Source organism: Spermophilus citellus (assembly GCF_964194105.1).
Source record: "Spermophilus citellus genome assembly, chromosome: 5".
Taxonomy (NCBI): Eukaryota; Metazoa; Chordata; class Mammalia; order Rodentia; family Sciuridae; genus Spermophilus; species Spermophilus citellus.
In genome coordinates this window covers 48,822,462-48,844,122 of record NC_138186.1, presented here as the reverse complement: position 1 = coordinate 48,844,122, position 21,661 = coordinate 48,822,462, and the positions used below count along the sequence as shown (strand labels likewise).

Genomic DNA, 21,661 nt, shown 5'->3' with positions numbered 1-21,661 from the left:
AGTGTACCCTTTTCTCCACATCCTCGCCAGCACTTGTTGTTGTTTGACTTCATAGTGGCTGCCAATCTTACTGGAGTGAGATGGTATCTTAGGGTGGTTTTGATTTGCATTTCTCTGACTGCTAGAGATGGAGAGCATTTTTTCATGTACTTGATGATTGATAGTATATCCTCCTCTGAGAAGTGTCTGTTCAGGTCCTTGGCCCATTTGTTGATTGGGTTATTTGTTATCTTATTGTCTACTTTTTTGAGTTCTTTGTATACTCTGGATATTAGGGCTCTATCTGAAGTGTGAGGAGTAAAAATTTGTTCCCAGGATGTAGGCTCCCTATTTACCTCTCTTATTGTTTCTCTTGGTGAGAAAAAACTTTTAAGTTTAATTAAGTCCCATTTGTTGATTCTTGTTATTAACTCTTGTGCTATGGGTGTCCTATTAAGGAATTTGGAGCCCGACCCCACAATCTGTAGATTGGAGCCAATCAGACACAGAGTTTCTGATTTGATATCAAGCTCCTTGATCCATTTTGAGTTAACTTTTGTGCATGGCTAGAGAAAGGGATTCAGTTTCATTTTGTTGCATATGGATTTCCAGTTTTCCCAGCACCATTTGTTGAAGATGCTATCCTTCCTCCATTGCATGCTTTTAGCCCCTTTATCAAATATAAGATAGTTGTAACTTTGTGGATTAGTCTCTGTGTCCTCTATTCTATACCATTGGTCAACCCGCCTGTTTTGGTACCAGTACCATGATGTTTTTGTCACTATTGCTCTGTAATATAGTTTGAAATCTGGTATCGCTATACCCCCTGATTCACACTCCCTGCTTAGAATTGCTTTTGCTATTCTGGGTCTTTTATTTTTCCATATGAATTTCATGATTGCTTTATCTATTTCTACAAGAAATGCCATTGGGATTTTGATTGGCATTGCATTAAATCTATAGAGAACTTTTGGTAATATCGCCATTTTGATGATGTTAGTTCTGCCTATCCATGAACAGGGTATATTTTTCCATCTTCTAAGATCTTCTTCTACTTCTCTCTTTAGGGTTCTGTAGTTTTCATTGTATAAATCTTTCACCTCTTTTGTTAGGTTGATTCCCAAGTATTTTATTTTTTTTTGAGGATATTGTGAGTGGAGTGTTTTTCCTCATTTCCGTTTCAGAAGTTTTGTCTCTGATATACACAAATGCCTTTGATTTATGTGTGTTGATTTTATATCCTGCCACTTTGCTGAATTCATTTATTAGTTCTAGTAGTTTCTTTGTAGACCCTTTTGGGTCTTCTAGGTATTGAATCATGTCATCTGCAAATAGTGATAATTTAAGTTCTTCTTTTCCAATTTTTATGCCTTTAATTTCTTTCGTCTGTCTAATTGCTCTGGCCTGTGTTTCGAGAACTATATTGAATAGAAGTGGAGATAGAGGGAATCCCTGTCTTGTTCCGGATTTTAGAGGGAATGCCTTCAACTTTTGTCCATTCAGAATGATGCTAGCCTGAGGCTTAGCATATATAGCTTTTACAATGTCAAGGTAAGTTCCTGTTATCCCTAGTTTTTCTAATGTTTTGAACATAAAGGGATGCTGTACTTTGTCAAATGCTTTCTCTGCATCTATCGAGATGATCATATGGTTCTTATCTTGAAGTCTATTGATGTGGTGAATAACATTTATTGATTTCCGTATGTTGAACCATCCTTGCATCCCAGGGATTAATCCTACTTGATCATGGTGCACTATTTTTTTGATGTGTTTTTGTATTCGATTCGCCAGAATTTTATTGAGTTTTTTGCATCCAGGTTCATTAGAGATATTGGTCTGTAGTTTTCTTTCTTTGAGGTGTCTTTGTCTGGTTTCGGAATCAGGGTGATGTTGGCCTCATAGAATGAATTTGGAAGAGCTCCCTCTTTTTCTATTTCCTGAAATAACTTGAAAAGTATTGGTATTAATTCTTCTTTAAAGGTTTTGTAAAACTCCGCTGTATACCCATCCGGTCCTGGGCTTTTCTTGGTTGGTAGTCTTTTGATGGCTTCTTCAATTTCATCCATTGATATTGGTCTGTTCAAATTGTGTGTATCCTCCTGACTCAGTCTGGGCAAATCATATGACTTCAGAAATTTATCGATGTCTTCACTATCTTCTATTTTATTGGAGTATAAGGATTCAAAATAATTTCTGATTATCTTCTGTATTTCTGAAGTGTCTGTTGTGATATTGCCTTTTTCATCCCATATGCTAGTAATTTGAGTTCTCTCTCTTCTTCTCTTTGTTAGCCTGGCTAAAGGTCTGTCGATCTTATTTATTTTTTCAAAGAACCAACTTTTAGTTTTGTTAATTTTTTCAATTGTTTCTTTTGTTTCAATTTCATTGATTTCCGCTCTGATTTTAATTATTTCTTGCCTTCTGCTACATTTGCTGTTGTTTTGCTCTTCCTTTTCTAGGGCTTTGAGTTGGAGTGTGAGCTCATTTATTTGTTGTTTTTTTCTTTTTTTGAGGAATGACCAGCAGGCGATGAATTTTCCTCTTAAAACTGCTTTCATTCAGTCCCATAGATTCCGATATGTTGTGTCTGTATTTTCATTTATCTCTAAGAATTTTTTGATTTCCTCCTTTATGTCTTCTGTAACCCATTGATCATTCAGTAACATATTGTTCATTTTCCATGTGATGTAGGATTTTTCCTTCCTTCTTTTATCATTGATTTCCAGTTGCATTCCATTATGATAACATAAAATGCATGGTATTATCTCCACCCATTTATATTTACTGAGGGTTGCCCTATGGCATAATATATGTTCTATTTTTGAGAAGGATCCATGTGCTGCTGAGAAAAAAGTATATGCATTTGACGATTGTTGATATATTCTATATATGTCAGTTAAGTCTAGTTTATTGATTGTGATATTGAGTTCTATAGTTTCTTTATTCAACTTTTGTTTGGAGGATTTGTCCAATGGTGAGAGAGGTGTGTTGAAGTCACCCATAATTATTGTGTTGTGGTCTATTTGATTCTTGAACTTGAGGAGAATTTGTTTTATGAATGTCGCAGCACCATTATTTGGTGTGTAAATATTGATAATTGTTATGAATTGTTGGTGAATGGTTCCTATTAACAGTATATAATGACCTTCTTTATCCCTTTTGATTAACTTAGTCTTGAAGTCGATTTTATTCGATATGAGGATGGCCACCCCTGCTTGCTTACGACGACCGTGTGCGTGGTATATGTTTTCCCATCCTTTCACCTTCAGCCTGTGTATGTCTTTTCCAATCAGATGTGTCTCCTTGAGGCAGCATATTGTTGGATTTGTTTTTTTAATCCATGATACCAGCCTATGTCGCTTTATTGGAGAGTTTAAGCCATTAACATTCAGAGTTACTATTGATATACGGTTTGAACTTCCATCCATGTTTGATTGTTTATCCTTTTTTAAAAAAAATTAGTTTATTTCTCCATGATTATCTTTCCCCTCGCCCTCTGTCTTTACTGAGGCACTTCCCACTGATGGTTTTGGTTATTGTTTTTCAGATAATACTAAATGGCTGAGCAGACCCAAATGATTTTTGGAGAAGAGTAAGTTTTGCTCATTTTTCACCAACACATTAGTAGGAATCCAATTATAATTTTATATATAATAACTGAGATTATCAAAGGAGAAGCAAAGGGAAGTCAAGGAAGCAGACAGGGGAGAAAAAGAGAAGGAGTGAAAGAAAAAAAACTTTGAGACTTCCCAGTGTATCAAGTACTATGCTGTGTGCCTTATAATGCACTCTTCACATAATTCCCACAGAAAATTTTAATTTGTAACTCACTGTTACAATTTCATGAACAAGATGAGATCAGACATTTGTCCACCTCACACTATGGACCTGTCAATATGAAAGTGTGGATTCTAGTACAGTAATGGTGTTTATCCTTATAAAATAAAAGAGTATGCAAGTTATACATGAAAACATATAGACACTAATTCAGCAGGTAATGGGGAGATGGTTTTAAAAAAAGATTATTTGATTCTTCTTTTTAAATAAACATGTCCCCAGAAAAATCATTAAGATTCTCAGAGTGTTACTCATATATCTGGTCCCAAAGCCTCCTTGATGACATGGCTCACCCTTCTCTGTCTCTCAGAGTCTATATCCCTGATGTAAAAAAGATACAACCAGAGAAGAAAGGACATATTAGACAAATTCAGACGGCACAGGTCCCAAACTCACCTCCAGAGCTGAAGAGTCTTCTGAACAATCTTTCATTGCATTGGAAACTGCCTTAGCATATGACTGTCATAACTGCTCTGGAAGGTTGAAGTCGTCTCATTATTGCAGGAAAACTCAATGAGATAATCACTTGGAAATGGCTTAATGGAATTCACATACACACACATGCTCACACACACACACACACACACACACACAAACACACACAATGTATTCACTGAAATCTCTCAAAGATATGTCAAGGAGTTGGTTATATTTCATGCACACAATTAACCTGCAAATCCTCTTCACACTCAATTCAAACCACCTAGGATGTGATTTTCCATCTCTCACTGCTTCAGCACACCTAAAATTTCTGCATGAATCTTGAGCACTCTACTTTCCTTCTCACCTCCTCACTCTTCCCACATCATCTTTTCTTCTCTCATTTGTTCCATATCCTTTCTCAGGTAAACAATTTTAACATCTCCAGATTCTTCCTTTTATGATTTTCATAAATCTATCTATCTATCTATCTATCTATATATATAGTATAATAAATATAAATACAGTATATATTTATATATCATATATTATATATTATATTGTATATAATATATAACAAATATATAATAAAATAAAGGTATATATATATATATATATATATATATATATATATATATATATATCTCCCCAAGAACAAGCCCAACAAGCAAAGCAAAATTCTATTAAAAGCAGAGAAATTTTTGTGAACATTATTAATTTCATTTTGTTCCTATAACAGAAACACAAACACAGAACACTGCATATACTTTCAAGTGGTTCCAGACCCCCTAAGCATCCTGGACACCAAACTCAGAACACCAAAAACTAATTTCTCAACAATTAAGGTGCTTAGAAGAAACCCAGCTAGGACAGCAAGTCAGAGCATGAGGTGGCTGAGAGGAGACCAATATCCAAAGGATCAGGAAGAAACAATAAAACCAAACCTGGACCTAAACAGTATGAATCTGGGGTAAAGAGAATAAGAACCAAGTCCCCACATTAGAAAGATGTAAGTCCTAAGCTGTCAAATATGATTTCTGAAATTTTATGGAGACCAGCAATTCCTATCCACAGTTCCAACCCTGCTCCATCCAGGCTCTCCTCACAACTGAACTCTCCAGTGTCAATTCACCAACAACAAATACCAGTTGAACTTCATGTTTTCAAGATCTGCAACTAATACTAGCCTGCAGTAGATGGTGGGCCTAGAATATGTTCATTCCTCAGCTCCAGAACATGAAAAACTAAAATCAAAATTAAAAAAGACATTTTGGAAATTACCAAAAATGAAGAATTACTTATGACTGAGGTTGTGGTTCAGAGGTAGAGTGTTCACCTAGCATATGAGAGGCACTGGGTTTGAACCTCAGCACCACATAAAAATAAAATTAAGATATTGTATCCACCTAAAAGTAAAAAAAGAAAATAAATAAATGAAGCATGATTAAAATACAGAGATGTGAGGTGAGTTCTGTGGTCCAAACCCAAGGAGAAGTCCCTGTGATCTTCCAGTACAAGTTATAATCATTTTTCTCTCCTTTTAGGAGAATTTAGTTTGGAGACGGGGCAGATTGATGTGTGATGATTATGACAGAAAAAAAACAAGAGAAGTTAAAGGTGTTTACTGGGAGGGGTGGGAAACAAATTAGAGAAGAGAGAGCAGGAAAACTGATCCCATCCTGGGTGGAGGCCACTGACACAGAAGGAAAGAGGTGGAGCCAGGAGGAATGAAGGCCAAGGAAACATCAGAGTCACTTACCTGCATACAGGGGGCCTTCCTCCAGGCTGAAAGGGAACACACGGAGGTGAGACCACAGCTAAAACAAGCCTGCTCAGCATGAATGTACCTGCCCTGGCCTCTGCTCAATTCTAAAGATGAGACTACCCACAGGAGGAGACAGCCAGAAAGGAGATGGCCTCTTGCAGTATGCAGGGACCCTAGAATGTTGTGGGAAATCCCCTGGACCACAGATCAAGACGGCTGCTTTACAGGCCAACTTCTACCACGGTCCCACTGATTTCTCTCTGTCAGAAAACCATCTGCCTGAAAACTCATAAAAGTCCATATTCTGTTTGTCTTCATTCAGTTTTGCTACTAAGGATAAAAGTTATACTATGCGTGTAAATATCTGAGAGGTTAAAATATAATTTACTCAACAATTTTCAGAGATATTATTATATCCAGACTTTCTCTGGCAAAGATATATTTGGGAAAGGGGTAAGAATGTAGCCCGTGGTAGAGGGCTTGCCTAGCATGCAGGAGGCACCAGATTCACAGCTCATTAGCAAAAAATAAAAAAAATAAAAATGAGAAAACTTTTGGGAAATTACCAAAAATGAAGAATGATTTAAAGTTAGGAATGTAAGGTCAGTTCTTCCGTAAAAATACCCAACTTTGGGGGCTGGGATTGTGGCTCAGTGGTTCAGCATTCACCTCACACATGCTGGGCCCTGGGTTCAATCATCAGTACCACATAAAAATAAATAAATAAAATAAAAGTATTATGTCCAATTACAACTAAAAAATAAAAATAAATTTTAAAAACCCAACTTTTGACAGGTGAAATTTTTCTAGAGAATAAGAACCAATATTTCAAGAAGTACTTGGTTCACTCCAACACATGCTCACTTGTAGTGAGCAGCCTACTTGGATTAGCACCTTTGGGAGCTGGAGAAAACATAATTTCACAATGGTGATTTGTTGGGAGTAGAACAGAAGGTCATACTCCTAAACTTAAAGACTCAGTTTACTTATACAGATAATTTAACAAACTTTTAGTATTTGCCTTTAAGCTTCTAAGTGCAAACCAACAGCTAGATGCACTGAAAGCTAAAAATTCATACTCTCACATGAGACCCACACAGGTGATGGTAATGTGGTTCCCATCAGTGGAATATGCTGGCTGCAAAATGAAACCTAAGAAAAATAAAATGATGAAAAAAACCACAGGACACAGAAAATATTTTTAGAAAGCAGGGGTGGGACAGGGTAGTCCATGATACAGATCGAGCTTCTATTCTAAACCTGCAACGTGGAGCCCATGCTTCCTTTTTTTTATATCAGGGAACATCAAAGGCCTTCCATACAATGTCCTTCACAAAAAAAGTCATAGGTGGGCTGTCCAGTTCCCAATGGGTTACACCCACCTCCACAGCTACTATGAGGTTATCTAGTAGGTTGTGGATAAAGGTTATATGTCTTGGGAAATCTATTGCATGGGAGAGCCACAGATAGTTTCCAAGGTTAATCCTAAAACCTTCCTGGCTGCCAAAACTAAAGAAGACCCTCAAATAATTAATGAATGGTATCCCGCACAATATAACATGGGAAAGCCAAGGTTGAAATGAGATGCAGAATACATGACAAACAAGGGGCCACCATCATACCCAAGTTTCCAAGCTCTAGGTAGGAAATAGCAGCCAAGATCTAGGAAAGCTCAGGGAGCAGGGTTCTGGCTTCCACTAGCTTCCAATTAGCTTCCCATGGACGGGGACCCACATGTCTGTGCCTAGATAGAAAGGAGAAGGGACACCAGGTAGGATAAGGAAACAAGAGATACCTGGAGAGTCATGTACAAGACAGATAAGCAGCTTTACTCTGATCTGAAAAACAACACAAGAAATAGGGGAGCTAGGAACTAGAATGTCTGCTAACAAAGAAACATACAAAATTCAGGCAGGAAAGCAGAATTTGCTGAGATCTGCCTGGAGTTCATCTGAAAGAAAATGAAAAACAGCATGAACGCCCATCCCCAAGAAAAGGAAAGACTGTGTGCCTGAAAAACCCCAGAAAAATTTTTCTGTTTATTGAATTTCTAACTACAAACCACCCAACCCCACCAGTCTCTAGCTCTCCTCTCTAATCTCCTCAGTCACCTTCTCTAGGCCCAGGACCCTGGATCTCCCTAGAGAGCTGGACCCCAGACCCTGGCCCCTGTCAGCTGTCCCACTCACCACCAGGTCTGCACTTGCCCTGTGGGGTCTTACCAATGGCCTTCAGCACCTCTTCCTTTGCCTGCTGTTCCTCCTCCTTAAGCCGCCGCAGATGCTCCTTTTCCTGCCTCACCTGCATCCTTCTGGAATGTGCTTTTCTGATATAATAGCTAGGTCCCAAGAGTCGGAGCCCCAGCATGGTCAGGACCACAGCAAATGCTGGCTTCCAGGGAGAAGCCTGAGGAAGAAGGGCTCTGTGGCCCAGGCAGACAGAGGTCAGGGGCACACCCAGGAGAGCCAGCACACTCAGAGAGGCCAGCCCTCCCCACAGCTCTGCTGGGAGTGGGCACAGCACTCACCTGGGATGTAAATAGCCATGGCCTTCTCCTGGTCCAGGACAGGGTTGAGGACAGAGCAGGTCACATTCCCCACAGAACTGTCTCTCACCACCAGAGTGGCCTCCACACTGAACAGCTCCTCACTGTCTTGGGTGTGGGCCTCAGAAAGCGCTGGGAACTTGTTTCCATTGAGGTCTCTCCAGTGCACCTGGGGCTTTAGGAACTATCCTGAGGCTTTGCACACCACACGCACTCCATTCTCTTCTGGCCCTTCTTTGTGCACTTGAGGGTCAACACCATCCCTGGAAGGAAGGAAGCTGTGGAGCCCCAAGAGGCCTCCTTGGGCCCTGAGACCCCAGAGTTGCCTATGAGTTACACAACTTCAGGGGGAAGGTTTTCCATGTTGAATTCTGGGGGTTCTATCAGAAGGGTCACCTACCAGAGGGAATTAAAGCAAGGAGCATGACCCACACAGGGCAGTGGGCTCTTCTCCCGAACTGTGAGGCCAGAGGCAACAGGAAGAATTTGGTCCCAAGTCTCCCTCCATGAATCTCAGTCTTCTCACCTCACACACTCCCCTGGGACATCTGCCTCTCTGTGTATATCACTTCCAAAATTGTATTGCATGACTACCTAGTTTCCTTAATTCTCTTCCCCTACAACCATGCTCCCATGAGTTATCTTTACCAGGTTTCCTCACAAACATTTCAAACTCAAAACTCCAAAACTGGCTTCATAATTTGGACCACTTGTGATAAAATGATTATTGAAATATCCCAATTCTTCACCCTTATTTATAACCAGTTCTTCCACTTCCACTTTTACTGCCTTTACCTTTTGCCTCTGGGACCAGTCATGGGATTCAAATTGGCAATGAAAAATTAGATAATGTGACTGCAGAGGTTTGAAAAGCACTTGAACCTTGTCATTTCCACAGGAGGACAATCCTGGGCTACCCAGTGGAGGATGGACTCATGTGACATTGCCTGGTCCACCTGCTTCAGCTGCCCTAGTTCAGTCAAATGACCACCTGAAACATGAGCACACTTAACCAAGGTGCACCTGGTGAATGTTTCTGCTGACTTCAGAACAAATGAAAATTAAAGGTGAAAATCTCAATTGTCCCTGTTGAATAAAAGAAAATTGTTCTCTTTTTCTTCTAGCATTTGCTTTGAGAAACTGCAATAACACAATGGCACTTTTTCCTCTTTTGAAATGTTGACACATGATTTTGAAAACTGGGTAGGATTTTGCCATCTTTGTAGCTCAGGAATTTCTTTCTCAAGGATCTGGGTATTATTTATTTGAAATGTAAATATCAGGGAAGATACCAACCCTTGGCCCCTTTTCTGTGTAAAGGTAGGAGTCAAACTTATATGGGCATCTTGTTCCAAGTTGTAAAACCACCTCATGTCATAAAGCTGGAGGAGTTTATTCTTCTTCCAGATAAAGCCTGTTATATGATACAGATGGTCTCCCAAACTATCAGGTAAATTTAGAATGACATATACAGAGCAAATTGCTTTGAGACCTCTTAGTAGAGAATTACTTATTGTTCATCTTGAAAACAAGTATACAGGCTATAGAAAGAAAGATGAAATTCCTTTCTGGTCATGTAATTCCTTAGGAGATCATGCATGATATGTATCATTCTGGTTTGATGCTTATTAATTATTTAAAGTATTTTCTCAAGGCTGCAGCCCGAGCTGCCCGTCTCCCTCGGCCCCTTCTCCTTCTCCTCTCCGCCTTTCGGCTTTGCTTCTCTCCAGCCATCTCTCCTCCCACGCTCAGTCCCTAAATCTAGATCTCAATTTCTTTCCCCCACCCCGCCCGGTCTCCTGCGTATCCGGTACCGGCCCGGCCGTGAGGCACTGCCTCCCCTCCCCCAGCCCGCACCCCTCCCCGGGGGTCCCGAAGCCACCGCACTGCCACCGCCGCCACCGCTTCCCGCGGAGCACCATAGAGCAGACTCTTCACCGCGTGAGTGAGCTGCGGAGTTTAAATGGAACAGCTGATAAGATGAGTGACAATTTAAAATCTAAGTGATCCAACATGGCGGTGGACGCGGAGAGATCAAGTCTCTAACCCCTTCAGCTGCGCGAGCATAGGGAGAAGTAAACTGTCAAAACACTGTTCGCTCAGGACCACTAGGCACTGTTGAGCTGAAGGGGATCCCGGGCGAACAGTCTGCCCCTCTCAGAACACACCGAGCCCGGATTGGGCGGCATTCTAGTTCTGGTTCGCCTGCTTCTCTTGACTCAGCACTAATGATCCCGCTGAAATAACTAGTCGGCCCACATGAACTCACAGAGGTAAAAGCCAATTGAGCACGATAGTCAGACCCAGGGTATCCCTCTGCTGACAACAGAGGTCCCTCGCACCAGCTACCAGGGGAGTTGCTACCTGAGGGCAAACAAATTCGCTGGGGGTCCTCAGCCCCAAGCTCTATAAACTTAGGGTCTGAGGGAGGCAAACAAAAAGGGTGTGCCCAGGCATCCATGGAAACAGGGCTCCCAGGAGCAGCAGACCCGGCGTGTAGCCAGTATTGTGGCGAGCTTCACAGGTGAGCGGGACCTGGCTTGAGGAACCACAAGAGAAGGCCCAAGGCACTCAGGATTGGAGACCCCCACAGTCTGGGAAGAAGAGCTGAGGAATAGTGATTGGTTCCCACCCATCAAGAAGAGAAGCATGGCCCAGTTCCCACCTACTGGAAGAGAAATTAATTGAGCTCTATGACTGCATTTATTATTATTATATTTTTAATGATTATTGTTGGTATTTTTTTTAATTTTATTTTCACTTTTTGTTGTTGATGTTGTTGCTCTTCAACTTTCTTATTAAAGGTTTCAAATTTTTTTAATTCTTTTTATTCTATTACTATTACTATTATTTTTAAACTTTAATTTCCATTTAATTTCCATTTGTTTATTATCATTATAATTTTTTTTTGGTTTTAACTTTTTATTTTTTCATTTTTTCTTTCTTTCTTTTCACTTTTTTCTTTTGTCTTTTCATTTCTTTTCAATTTTCTTATTCCCCCTTTCTTGAATTCTACCTGCCTACACTCACTTTCTTTAGTGACTTCTTCCCTTCCCTTCTAATACCTCTCCTCCCAAGCATCAAATAAATTTATAAGAGTAAACAGTAACCCAGCAGTCAAACAGAACAAGAAGTATCATGGGCATAAAAAAGCAAGGAAGAAAAGGAGTACAAACAATGAAGGACAGCCTAAATATTCAGGAGGACCTGGAGTCATCAGAAAAATGGCTATATAAAGAACTCAAGGAACACCTCAGACAGATGGAAAGGAACCTTAAAGATCACATTGAAAATGAATTACATAAACAGATAAAAGAAGAAGTTAAGCATCTTTATCACGAGATAGAGATTATAAAAAAATCAAACAATAATTCTAGAAATGAAGGAGACGATAAACCAAATTAAAAACTCAATCGAGAGTATCACTAACAGAGTGGAGCAAGTAGAAGCCAGAACGTCAGATAATGAAGACAAAATATATCATCTTGAAAAGAGTCTAGCCAACTCAGATAGGCTGGTAAAAAATCACGAGAAAAACATCGAAGAGATTTGGGATAACTTAAAAAAAACCAAACTTACGAGTCATCGGGATAGAGGAAGGCACAGAGAGTCATGCCAAGGGAATGAGTATCTTGCTTAATTAAATAATTACAGAAAACTTTCTAGAAATAAAAAAGGAAACAGATATACAAATTGTAGATGCATACAGGACACCGAGCACACAAAATCACAGTAGACCAACACCAAGACACATTGTTATGAAGATATCCAATATACAGAACAAAGATAAAATATTAAAAGCTACAAGAGAAAAGAGGCAGATTACATTTAGGGGTAAACCAATAAGGTTAACAACGGATTTTTCATCACAGACACTGAAAGCAAGAAGATCCTGGAACAACGTATTTCAAACACTGAAAGACAATGGATGCCAACCAAGAATTCTGTATCCAACAAAATTAAGCTTCAGATACGACAACGAAATAAAAATCTTTCATGATAAACAAAAGCAAAAGAATTTGTAGCCAGAAAACCAGCATTGCAAAGAGTCTTGAGCAAAACTCTACACGAGGAAGAAATGAAAAACAATAACCAAAACCATCAGCGGGAAGTGCCTCGGTAAAGACAGAGGATGGGGGGAAAGCTAATCATGGAGAAACAAACTAAATTAGAAAAAAAAGAGATAAATAATCAAACATGGCAGGAAGTACAAACCATATATCAATAGTAACTCTAAACGTTAATGGCTTAAACTCTCCAATAAAGCGACATAGGCTGGTATCATGGATTAAAAAAACAAATCCAACAATATGCTGTCTCCAGGAGACACATCTGATTGGAAGAGACATACACAGGCTGAAGGTGAAAGGATGGGAAAAAATATACCACGCACACGGTCCTCGTAAGCAAGCAGGGGTGGCCATCCTCATATCGAATAAAATCGACTTCAAGACTAAGTTAATCAAAAGGGATAAAGAAGGACATTATATACTGTTAAAAGGAACCATTCACCAACATTCATAAAACAAACTCTCCTCAAGTTCAAGAATCAAATAGACCACAACACAATAATCATGGGTGACGTCAACACACCTCTCTCACCATTGGACAGATCCTCCAAACAAAAGTTGAATAAAGAAACTATTGACCTCAATATCACAATCAATAACCTAGACTTTACTGACATATATAGAATATATCAACCATCATCAAGTGGATATACTTTTTTCTCAGCAGCACATGGAACCTTCTCAAAAATAGATCATATATTATGCCATAGGGCAACCCTCAGTAAATATAAAGGGGTAGAGATAATACCATGCACTTTATCAGATCATAATGGAATGAAACTGGAAATCAATGATAAAAGAAGGAAGGAAAAATCCTACATCACATGGAAAATAAACAATATGTTACTGAATGATCAATGGGTTACAGAAGACATAAAGGAGGAAATCAAAAAATTCTTAGAGATAAATGAAAATACAGACACAACATATCAGAATCTATGGGACACAATGAAAGCAGTTTTAAGAGGGAAATTCATAGCCTGGAGGTCATTCCTCAAAAAAAGGAAAAACCAACAAATAAATGAGCTCACACTTCATCTCAAAGCACTAGAAAAGGAAGAGCAAAACAACAGCAAATGTAGCAGAAGGCAAGAATTAATTAAAAACAGAGCAGAAATCAATGAAATTGAAACAAAAGAAACTATTGAAAAAATTAACAAAACAAAAAGTTGGTTCTTTGAAAAAATAAATAAGATCGACAGACCACTAGCCACACTAACGAAGAGAAGAAGACAGAGAACTCAAATTACTAACATACGGGATGAAAAAGGCAATATTACAACAGATGCTACAGAAATACAGAAGACAATTAGAAATTATTTTGAAAACCTATATTCCAATAAAATAGAAGATAGTGAAGACATCGATAAATTCCTTAAGTCATATGATTTGCCCAGACTGAGTCAGGAGGATACTCACAACTTAAACAGACCAATATCAATACATGAAATAGAAGAAGCAATCAAAAGACTTCCAACCAAGAAAAGCCCAGGACCGGATGGGTATTCAGCGGAGTTTTACAAAACCTTTAGAGAAGAATTAATACCAATACTTTTCAAGATATTTCAGGAAATAGAAAAAGAGGGAGCTCTGCCAAATTAATTCTATAAGGCCAATATCACTCTGATTCCGAAACCAGACAAAGACACCTCAAAGAAAGAAAACTACAGACCAATATCTCTGATGAACCTAGATGCAAAAATCCTCAATAAAATTCAGGCGAATCGGATATAAAGGCACATCAAAAAAATTGTGCACCATTATAAAGTAGGACTCATCCCTGTGATGCAAGGATGATTCAATATACGGAAATCAATAAATGTTATTCACCACATCAATAGACTTAAAGATAAGAACCATATGATCATCTCGATAGATGCAGAAAAAGCATTTGACAAAGTACAGCATCCCTTTATGTTCAAAACATTAGAAAAACTAGGGATAACAGGAACTTACCTCAACATTGTAAAAGCTATCTATGCTAAGCCTCAGGCTAGCATCATTCTGAATGGAGAAAAATTGAAGGCATTCCCTCTAAAATCTGGAACAAGACAGGGATGCCCCCTATCACCACTTCTATTCAATATAGTTCTCGAAACACTGGCCAGAGCAATTAGTCAGATGAAAGAAATTAAAGGCATGAAAATAGGAAAAGAAGAATTTAAATTATCACTATTTGCAGATGACATGATTCTATACCTACAAGACCCAAAAGGGTCTACAAAGAAACTACTAGAACTAATAAATGAATTCAGCAAAGTGGCAGGATATAAAATCAACATGCATAAATCAATGGCATTTCTGTTATATCAGCGACAAAACATCGGAAACGGAAATGAGGAAAAACACTCCATTCACAATATCCTCAAAAAAAATAAAATACTTGCGAATCAACCTAACAAAAGAGGTGAAAGACCTATACAATGAAAACTACAGAACCCTAAAGAGAGAAATAGAAGAGGATCTTAGAAGATGAAAAAATATACCTTGTTCATGGATAGGCAGAACTAACATCATCAAAATGGCGATATTACCAAAAGTTCTCTATAGGTTTAATGCAATGCCAATCAAAATCCCAATGGCATTTCTTGTAGAAATAGATAAAGCAATCATGAAATTCATATGGAAAAATAAAAGACCCAGAATAGCAAAAACAATTCTAAGCAGGAAGTGTGAATCAGGTGGTATAGCGATACCAGATTTCAAACTATATTATGGAGCAATAGTAATAAAAACAGCATGGTACTGGTACCAGAACAGGCGGGTGGACCAATGGTACAGAATAGAGGACACAGAGACTAATCCACAAAGCTACAACTATCTTATATTTGATAAAGGAGCTAAAAACATGCAATGTTGAAAGGATAGCATCTTCAACAAATGGTGTTGGGAAAACTGGAAATCCATATGCAGCAAAATGAAACTGAATCCCCTCCTCTCGCCATGCACAAAAGTCAACTCAAAGTGGATCAAGGAGCTAGATACCAAATCAGAGACTCTCCATCTGATAGAAGAAAAAGTTGGCTCCGATCTACATATTGTGGGGTCGGGCTCCAAATTCCTTAATAGGACACCCATAGCACAAGAGTTAATAACAAGAATCAACAAATGGGACTTTCTTAAACTGAAAAGTTTTTTTCTCAGCAAGAGAAACAATAAGAGAGGTAAATAGGGAGCCTACATCCTGGGAACAAATTTTTACTCCTCACACTTCAGATAGAGCCCTAATATCCAGTGTATACAAAGAACTCAAAAAATTAGACAATAAGAAAACAAATAACCCAATCAACAAATGGGCCAAGGACATGAACAGACACTTCTCAGAGGAGGATATACAATCAATCAACAAGTACATGAAAAAATGCTCACCATCTCTAGCAGTCAGAGAAATGCAAATCAAAACCACCCTAAGATACCACCTCACCCCAGTAAGATTGGCAGCCATGATGAAGTCAAACAACAATGAGTGTTGGCGAGGATGTGGGGAAAAGGGTACTCTTGTACACTGCTGGTGGGACTGCAAATGGGTGCGGCCAATTTGGAAAGCAGTATGGAGATTCCTGGGAAAGATGGGAATGGAACCACCATTTGACCCAGCTATTGCCCTTCTCGGACTATTTTCTGAAGACCTTAAAAGAGCACACTACAGGGATACTGCCACATCGATGTTCATAGCAGCACAATTCACAATTGCTAGACTGTGGAACCAACCCAGATGCCCTTCAATAGATGAATGGATAAAAAAATGTGGCATTTAAACACCATGGAGTATTACGCAGTACTAAAAAATGACAAAATCACGGAATTTGCAGCAAAATGGATGGCACTAGAGCAGATTATGCTTAGTGAAGCTAGCCAATCCCTAAAAAACAAATACCAAATGTCTTCTTTGATATAATGAGAGCAACTAAGAACAGAACAGGGAGGAAGAGCAGGAAGAAAAGATTAACATTAAACAGAGACATGAGGTGGGAGGGAAAGGGAGAAAAAAAGGCAAATCACATGGAAATGGAGGGAGACCCTCATTGTTATACAAAATTACATATAAGAGGATGTGAGGGGAATGGGATAACAAACATGGAGGGAAATGAATTACAGTAGATGGGGTAGAGAGAGAAGATGGGAGGGGAGGGGAGGGGGATAGTAGAGGATAGGAAAGGTAGCAGAATACAACAGTCACTAATATGGCAGTATGTAAAAATGTGATGTGTAACCGATGTGATTCTGCAATCTGTATTTGGGGTAAAAATGGTAGTTCATAACCCACTTGATTCTAATGTATGAAATATGATATATCAAGAGCTTTGTAATGTTGTGAACAACCAATAAAAAAAAGAAAAATACAGTATTTTCAAGTATGTATATAGAAATATACTTAGTCTGAATTGTCAGATTTATTCATGTTTAATTAGAAGATTTTATTATTTTAATTGTATACTGGTACTTTAAAATTATTGAGCTTTAATTTTTTTCATTTGACAATAACAATAAAAATTTAATTATCACTGGAACAATAAAGTAGATTTTTAAAAAATTTTAACCATTGTAAAAAAAATAATAAAAATAAAGTATTTTCTCCTAGTATGGGAGATTTTGTTTTTAATTATATTTCTGATACATAACCCAGTATGCAAAACTAAACCCAGGTGATTATTAGCCAAGATCAGCCCCAATTAGTTGAATTTGGTTAGTGCCTAAATTAAATACATTTTTATTGCCAAACATACCTGAAATAGTGGCTGCTTGTTACACAGCAATATTACACCAGTAGAAGTGACACAAAATTATCAATAGTCCTGCCATGAAACAACAAATGTTTTAAATAAAATTCTGGAAGTCTCTCAAGTATTTTCTTCCCCCTCCAAATTTTGTACACACAAGTCTATTCAGTTGAATCTGGTTTCTAAACCTGTCTGACCCTTCCTCCCCCACCCCACTGCCATGCCTCAGGTCAAGCACTCATTCTCTACACATCATAACTGCACTCCATGCCTCCTTCTTGCTCACCTCCCATCCATCCATTCACAACTGCCAACATGAGCATTCCCAGCATGGCTCTGTTTAGGATTTCCCCTACTCTGCATCCAAACTCCATAACACAGCACACAAAAAAAAAAAAAAAAAAAAAAAAAGCCTTTACTGACCTGGTAAATGCCTTCCTCTCCAACACTTCTCCCCAAACTCCCCCACTTGAGACCCTCAGGGCCCATACACTCAACCCTAAGAACTATCTGGTTAAGTGCAAGTAGCCAAAATCACCATATTGTATGCCTTCTGCCTTTTTAACTTCCAACCCATCAACATCCAGGGCTTTTGTGCCAGCCCAGGTGTCCACTCCTAATGACTTCATCCTGACACCTGTCAGTGGTGTTAGTACAGGACCATCTATTTATTCCAGCATTGCTACTTCTTACCATCCTCCCCCTCACTCCTCCTACCAACCATGATGGTTTCATTATACCCTGAATAATCAACAATATTTCTAACTCAAAGGTTTCATACCAGGCGCTCACTCAGTGTTAAATTCTGGCCCACCCAGATAGCCCCCTGGCTAAATACCTACTTCCTTTGAACCTTGCTCAGATTATCAGTAAGGCTCTGCCTTGGCCTCTATATAACACTACAGCTTGTCCTAACTTACCAGCCCACATCCTGTTCCTCTTTTTTAATTCTACTTGGTCTTTTGTCTTAAGTACTTATCACCTTATCACATGTTGTACAGAATTATTTATTATAATTATTTTTCCTTTGTCTCTAGAATGTAAACTCACTGCTGGGGTCTATGCTATACTGATATATCTCTGGTGCACAGAACAAGTCCCCCATATTTGAGATGCCCAATATACAGTGTTTGTATTGATCAATGAAAAACTAAATGAAACATTTTCCCTCTATTTCACCTATTAAATGTGAGGCTAAATTAGATGGTCCCTGATATTCGCACCATACACAGTACTCCCAAGGTCTCCAGAATAGATATCGATTAACTAACCTGCCACCTTTAGTTCCAAATCAGCCTTTTCAGAGAAGCCTCCATGTCTGAAGAAGCAGGTGTATGTTCCATTGTCAGAAACCTGGACCTTGTGGATGTGCACAGCAGCCTACCCCTGGGTGAGGAACTTGCTCACCAGTGAGGTCCACCCTCTATAATCAGCCATCTGCTCCTCAGTCTGTTCCCGTTGGTTCCAGTAGATGAACACTGCTTGTGAGAATGTGGTGCAGAACCACCTCAGTTCCATGTTCTCTGCATTGATGCCAGGGACTAGGGCACAGGGTAGTATGGCATCCTTGCCCAGCACTGCCACAATGGGGCAATAAGGGCTAATAACCTGGAACTGCTCTGTGGACACAACATGGGAGAAAAACCTAGAGAGACACAGACCGAAAAACAGAGAACATATACCATCAGATGGGAATGCCAGGAAAGCTAAGACAGGGGCCAGATGAGATGACCCCTGAGGTTTGATAGATTTGGAAGAGATCTTCTGACTATATGATATGGCCCAAAAAGGATGCCAAAGACACTCCCTCACTGGCATCTGCTCCTGGTCCCAGTCCCTTCCATGAAGTAATCTCTAATTCAGTGGTTCTCAAGCTTTCGTGCACCTGAACCACTAGGATGCCTTATAGAGCACACATCACTGGGCCCAATCCAGACCATCTCATTCACTAGATCTGGGGTGGGCTAACGAATGTGCATTTACAAGGAGTTCCAAGGGTGCTCAGGGGAGCACACCTTGGGAACACCAGGCCTAAATTGCCCTGTCTCAGGTCAAATCTGAAAACAGACAAAGAGCACACCTATGGTGAGATCAGACTCTGGTCATTAAGCCACACCCATGAAATTCCCCTCTTCCAATTCTAAATTTTTACTTCAGTCTATATTTTTATCCTCCACTGAGGGAGGAGAGAAATACATATGCACTTTAAAACACAGAGTCAAATGCTACTTAATGCTGTGAAAATCCTGTTCTCTGTCACTCATGGAAACCCCCATCACTGCATGTTCAAGAAGCAAGTTCACATCACTCTCCACCCCCTTGGTGCTCTTGGACTTCTGAGGCTAACACATGACTCCTCTGCAGGATATGCTTCAACACCTCCAAAGAGCTACTCTCAAACCCTGTGCCTCTCCACTCTAGTCTCATCCACCATTACATCTCAACTGGAGGATGACTAGGATTCCTGACCTCAGTGATCCTTTTAACAGGTGAGCTAATCCATGTTGCTTCTCTGCTCAAAGCCTCCACATGGCTTCCCACTTCTCCCCAGGCCTGAGAAGGTGGACACATTTCCCAAGCCCTCTCTGAACTCACCTGCTGCTTCTCTCCCCATGGGCTCTAGTCCAGCCAACCCTGGCCTCTGTGCTTCCTCACACCTCAGCACACTGCCAGCTCTGCACAGGCTCCTCCCCCTACAGAAACCCTCCTTCCAAATGGTCCTACAGCTCACTCCTCCTTCTCCAGGGTGATGCTCCCAACTACACACCACCTCTCTGAACCCTGCTGCCTGCCCACACCTGCCTTCCATGTCCCTGCCTGCCCACACTGTGCCCTGCTGCATTTCCCATTGTGGCCACCTCTTCCAACACATTTAGGCCTCTCTGCCTACTTGCAATTATTATCACTTTATCCTGCCAGAAGGTAAACTTTATGACAAGATTTCTGTCTGATTCTTTCATAGAATAGCACCTAGCAATCAACATTTCATTAATATTTCAGGAATAAAATGAATGAATGAATGGAATGCATGCATCACACACACAAGAAAAGGCAAGAAAACAAAAAATGAGGGAAAATATATTTTCAAATGTTTTTCTATCTTGCTTTTTAAAACCACAAAGGGAGACAGATGAGGACACTCACCTGTGGACAGCTGGACAAGGAGAAGCAGGGAAGTGAGACAGCAGAGCAAGGAGCGACTGCAGTGCCCTTCCATATCTTTAGAGCTGGGGAGAGAGATGGGGATGAGGGCCAAGACCTGCAGGCAGGAGGCAGGTCCAGCCCAGAGCTCCAGCACCTCAGCATAGAGAGCAGGGCTCAGGGCTGGATAGCAGGACCCTGCTGTAGCAAAGCATTTGCTATTGGTTCATCATACTAACAGGGTGCTGGGCCCCCCACAATGCTGACACTGACAAACAGCTGAGCCCAGGCTCCTTTCAGTTCTTCTGGGAAGACTGTGGTATCAGGAAACAATAGAATTACCTGGTAATAAACTGTTCCTTTCTTTCCCACCTCAACCACAGGGCAGCTCTACTTGGCCTTTCCTTTCCCCATACCTGGAGCTCTGTGGTGAAAGACATTCCTCTCTCTCTCTCTCTCTCTCTGTTATTTACCACTCATGACTCCCCCAGAAAGGAGGGCCCAGATTCAGGGTCCCTATCAGGAAGGACATTCACCTCCTGCTTCTCTCTTGTTCTTCCCTCTAATTATGCACAGGTTTGGCCTGGGCAGTGTCAGAGACACACACATCCTCAAGGAGGATGCAGTGCTCCTCACCGGAGCCCAGAACCCTGTCCTGCTTTTATTTTAGATGTGGAGTTCACCTAAACCTGAACCTCAGCCCATTCCCTTCCACATTTTTTTATCTTTTAGAGGTTAAAGAGCCCTAGTCAGAGAAAAGACCCCAAATCCTCTACTGTTTGGAAGGAGCAGGGAGAAGGCAGTCTGTGGTATAAGGAAAAATAAATTCTGGTATCGTCTTCTAGGCTGCCCTCCAGGCTCAGCCACTCTCAAAATGAACTTCTTGGCCTCCGTTTCCTTATCTGTATGATGGGCATAGTTACAACATCTACATCCCAAGTTTGTAATGAAAACGATAAGAATTTATAATCACTACATGTAATTAGAACAGGGCCTAGGCCCAGAAAATATTACAGAAATATCATTAAAACAAATGAATAAAGGAACAACCCTCATTAAGCTTCTCCTGGGTCTTCCTAGAACAAGACTGTCCCACATGCCCACCCCCACTGACTCTACCACTACCTCATCCTCAGCTTCTTCCTGCCACTAGCTTCTCCCTGGTTTCCTCCTCTTAGGTCAG

General features: G+C 40.0%; 1 pseudogene across 1 annotated transcript; it reads right to left on the bottom strand.

Annotated features, from left to right (window-relative positions):
* Window positions 1-7,908: 7,908 nt before the first annotated feature.
* On the bottom strand, window positions 7,909-21,395 carry LOC308649387 (butyrophilin-like protein 1; annotated as a pseudogene). Its single transcript has 6 exons — window positions 21,255-21,395; window positions 20,482-20,568; window positions 18,605-18,956; window positions 8,529-8,809; window positions 8,224-8,423; window positions 7,909-7,952 (listed from the first exon to the last, which is right to left on the bottom strand). The product of its transcript is annotated as a butyrophilin-like protein 1 (transcript).
* Between the last annotated feature and the right edge of the window lie 266 nt (window positions 21,396-21,661).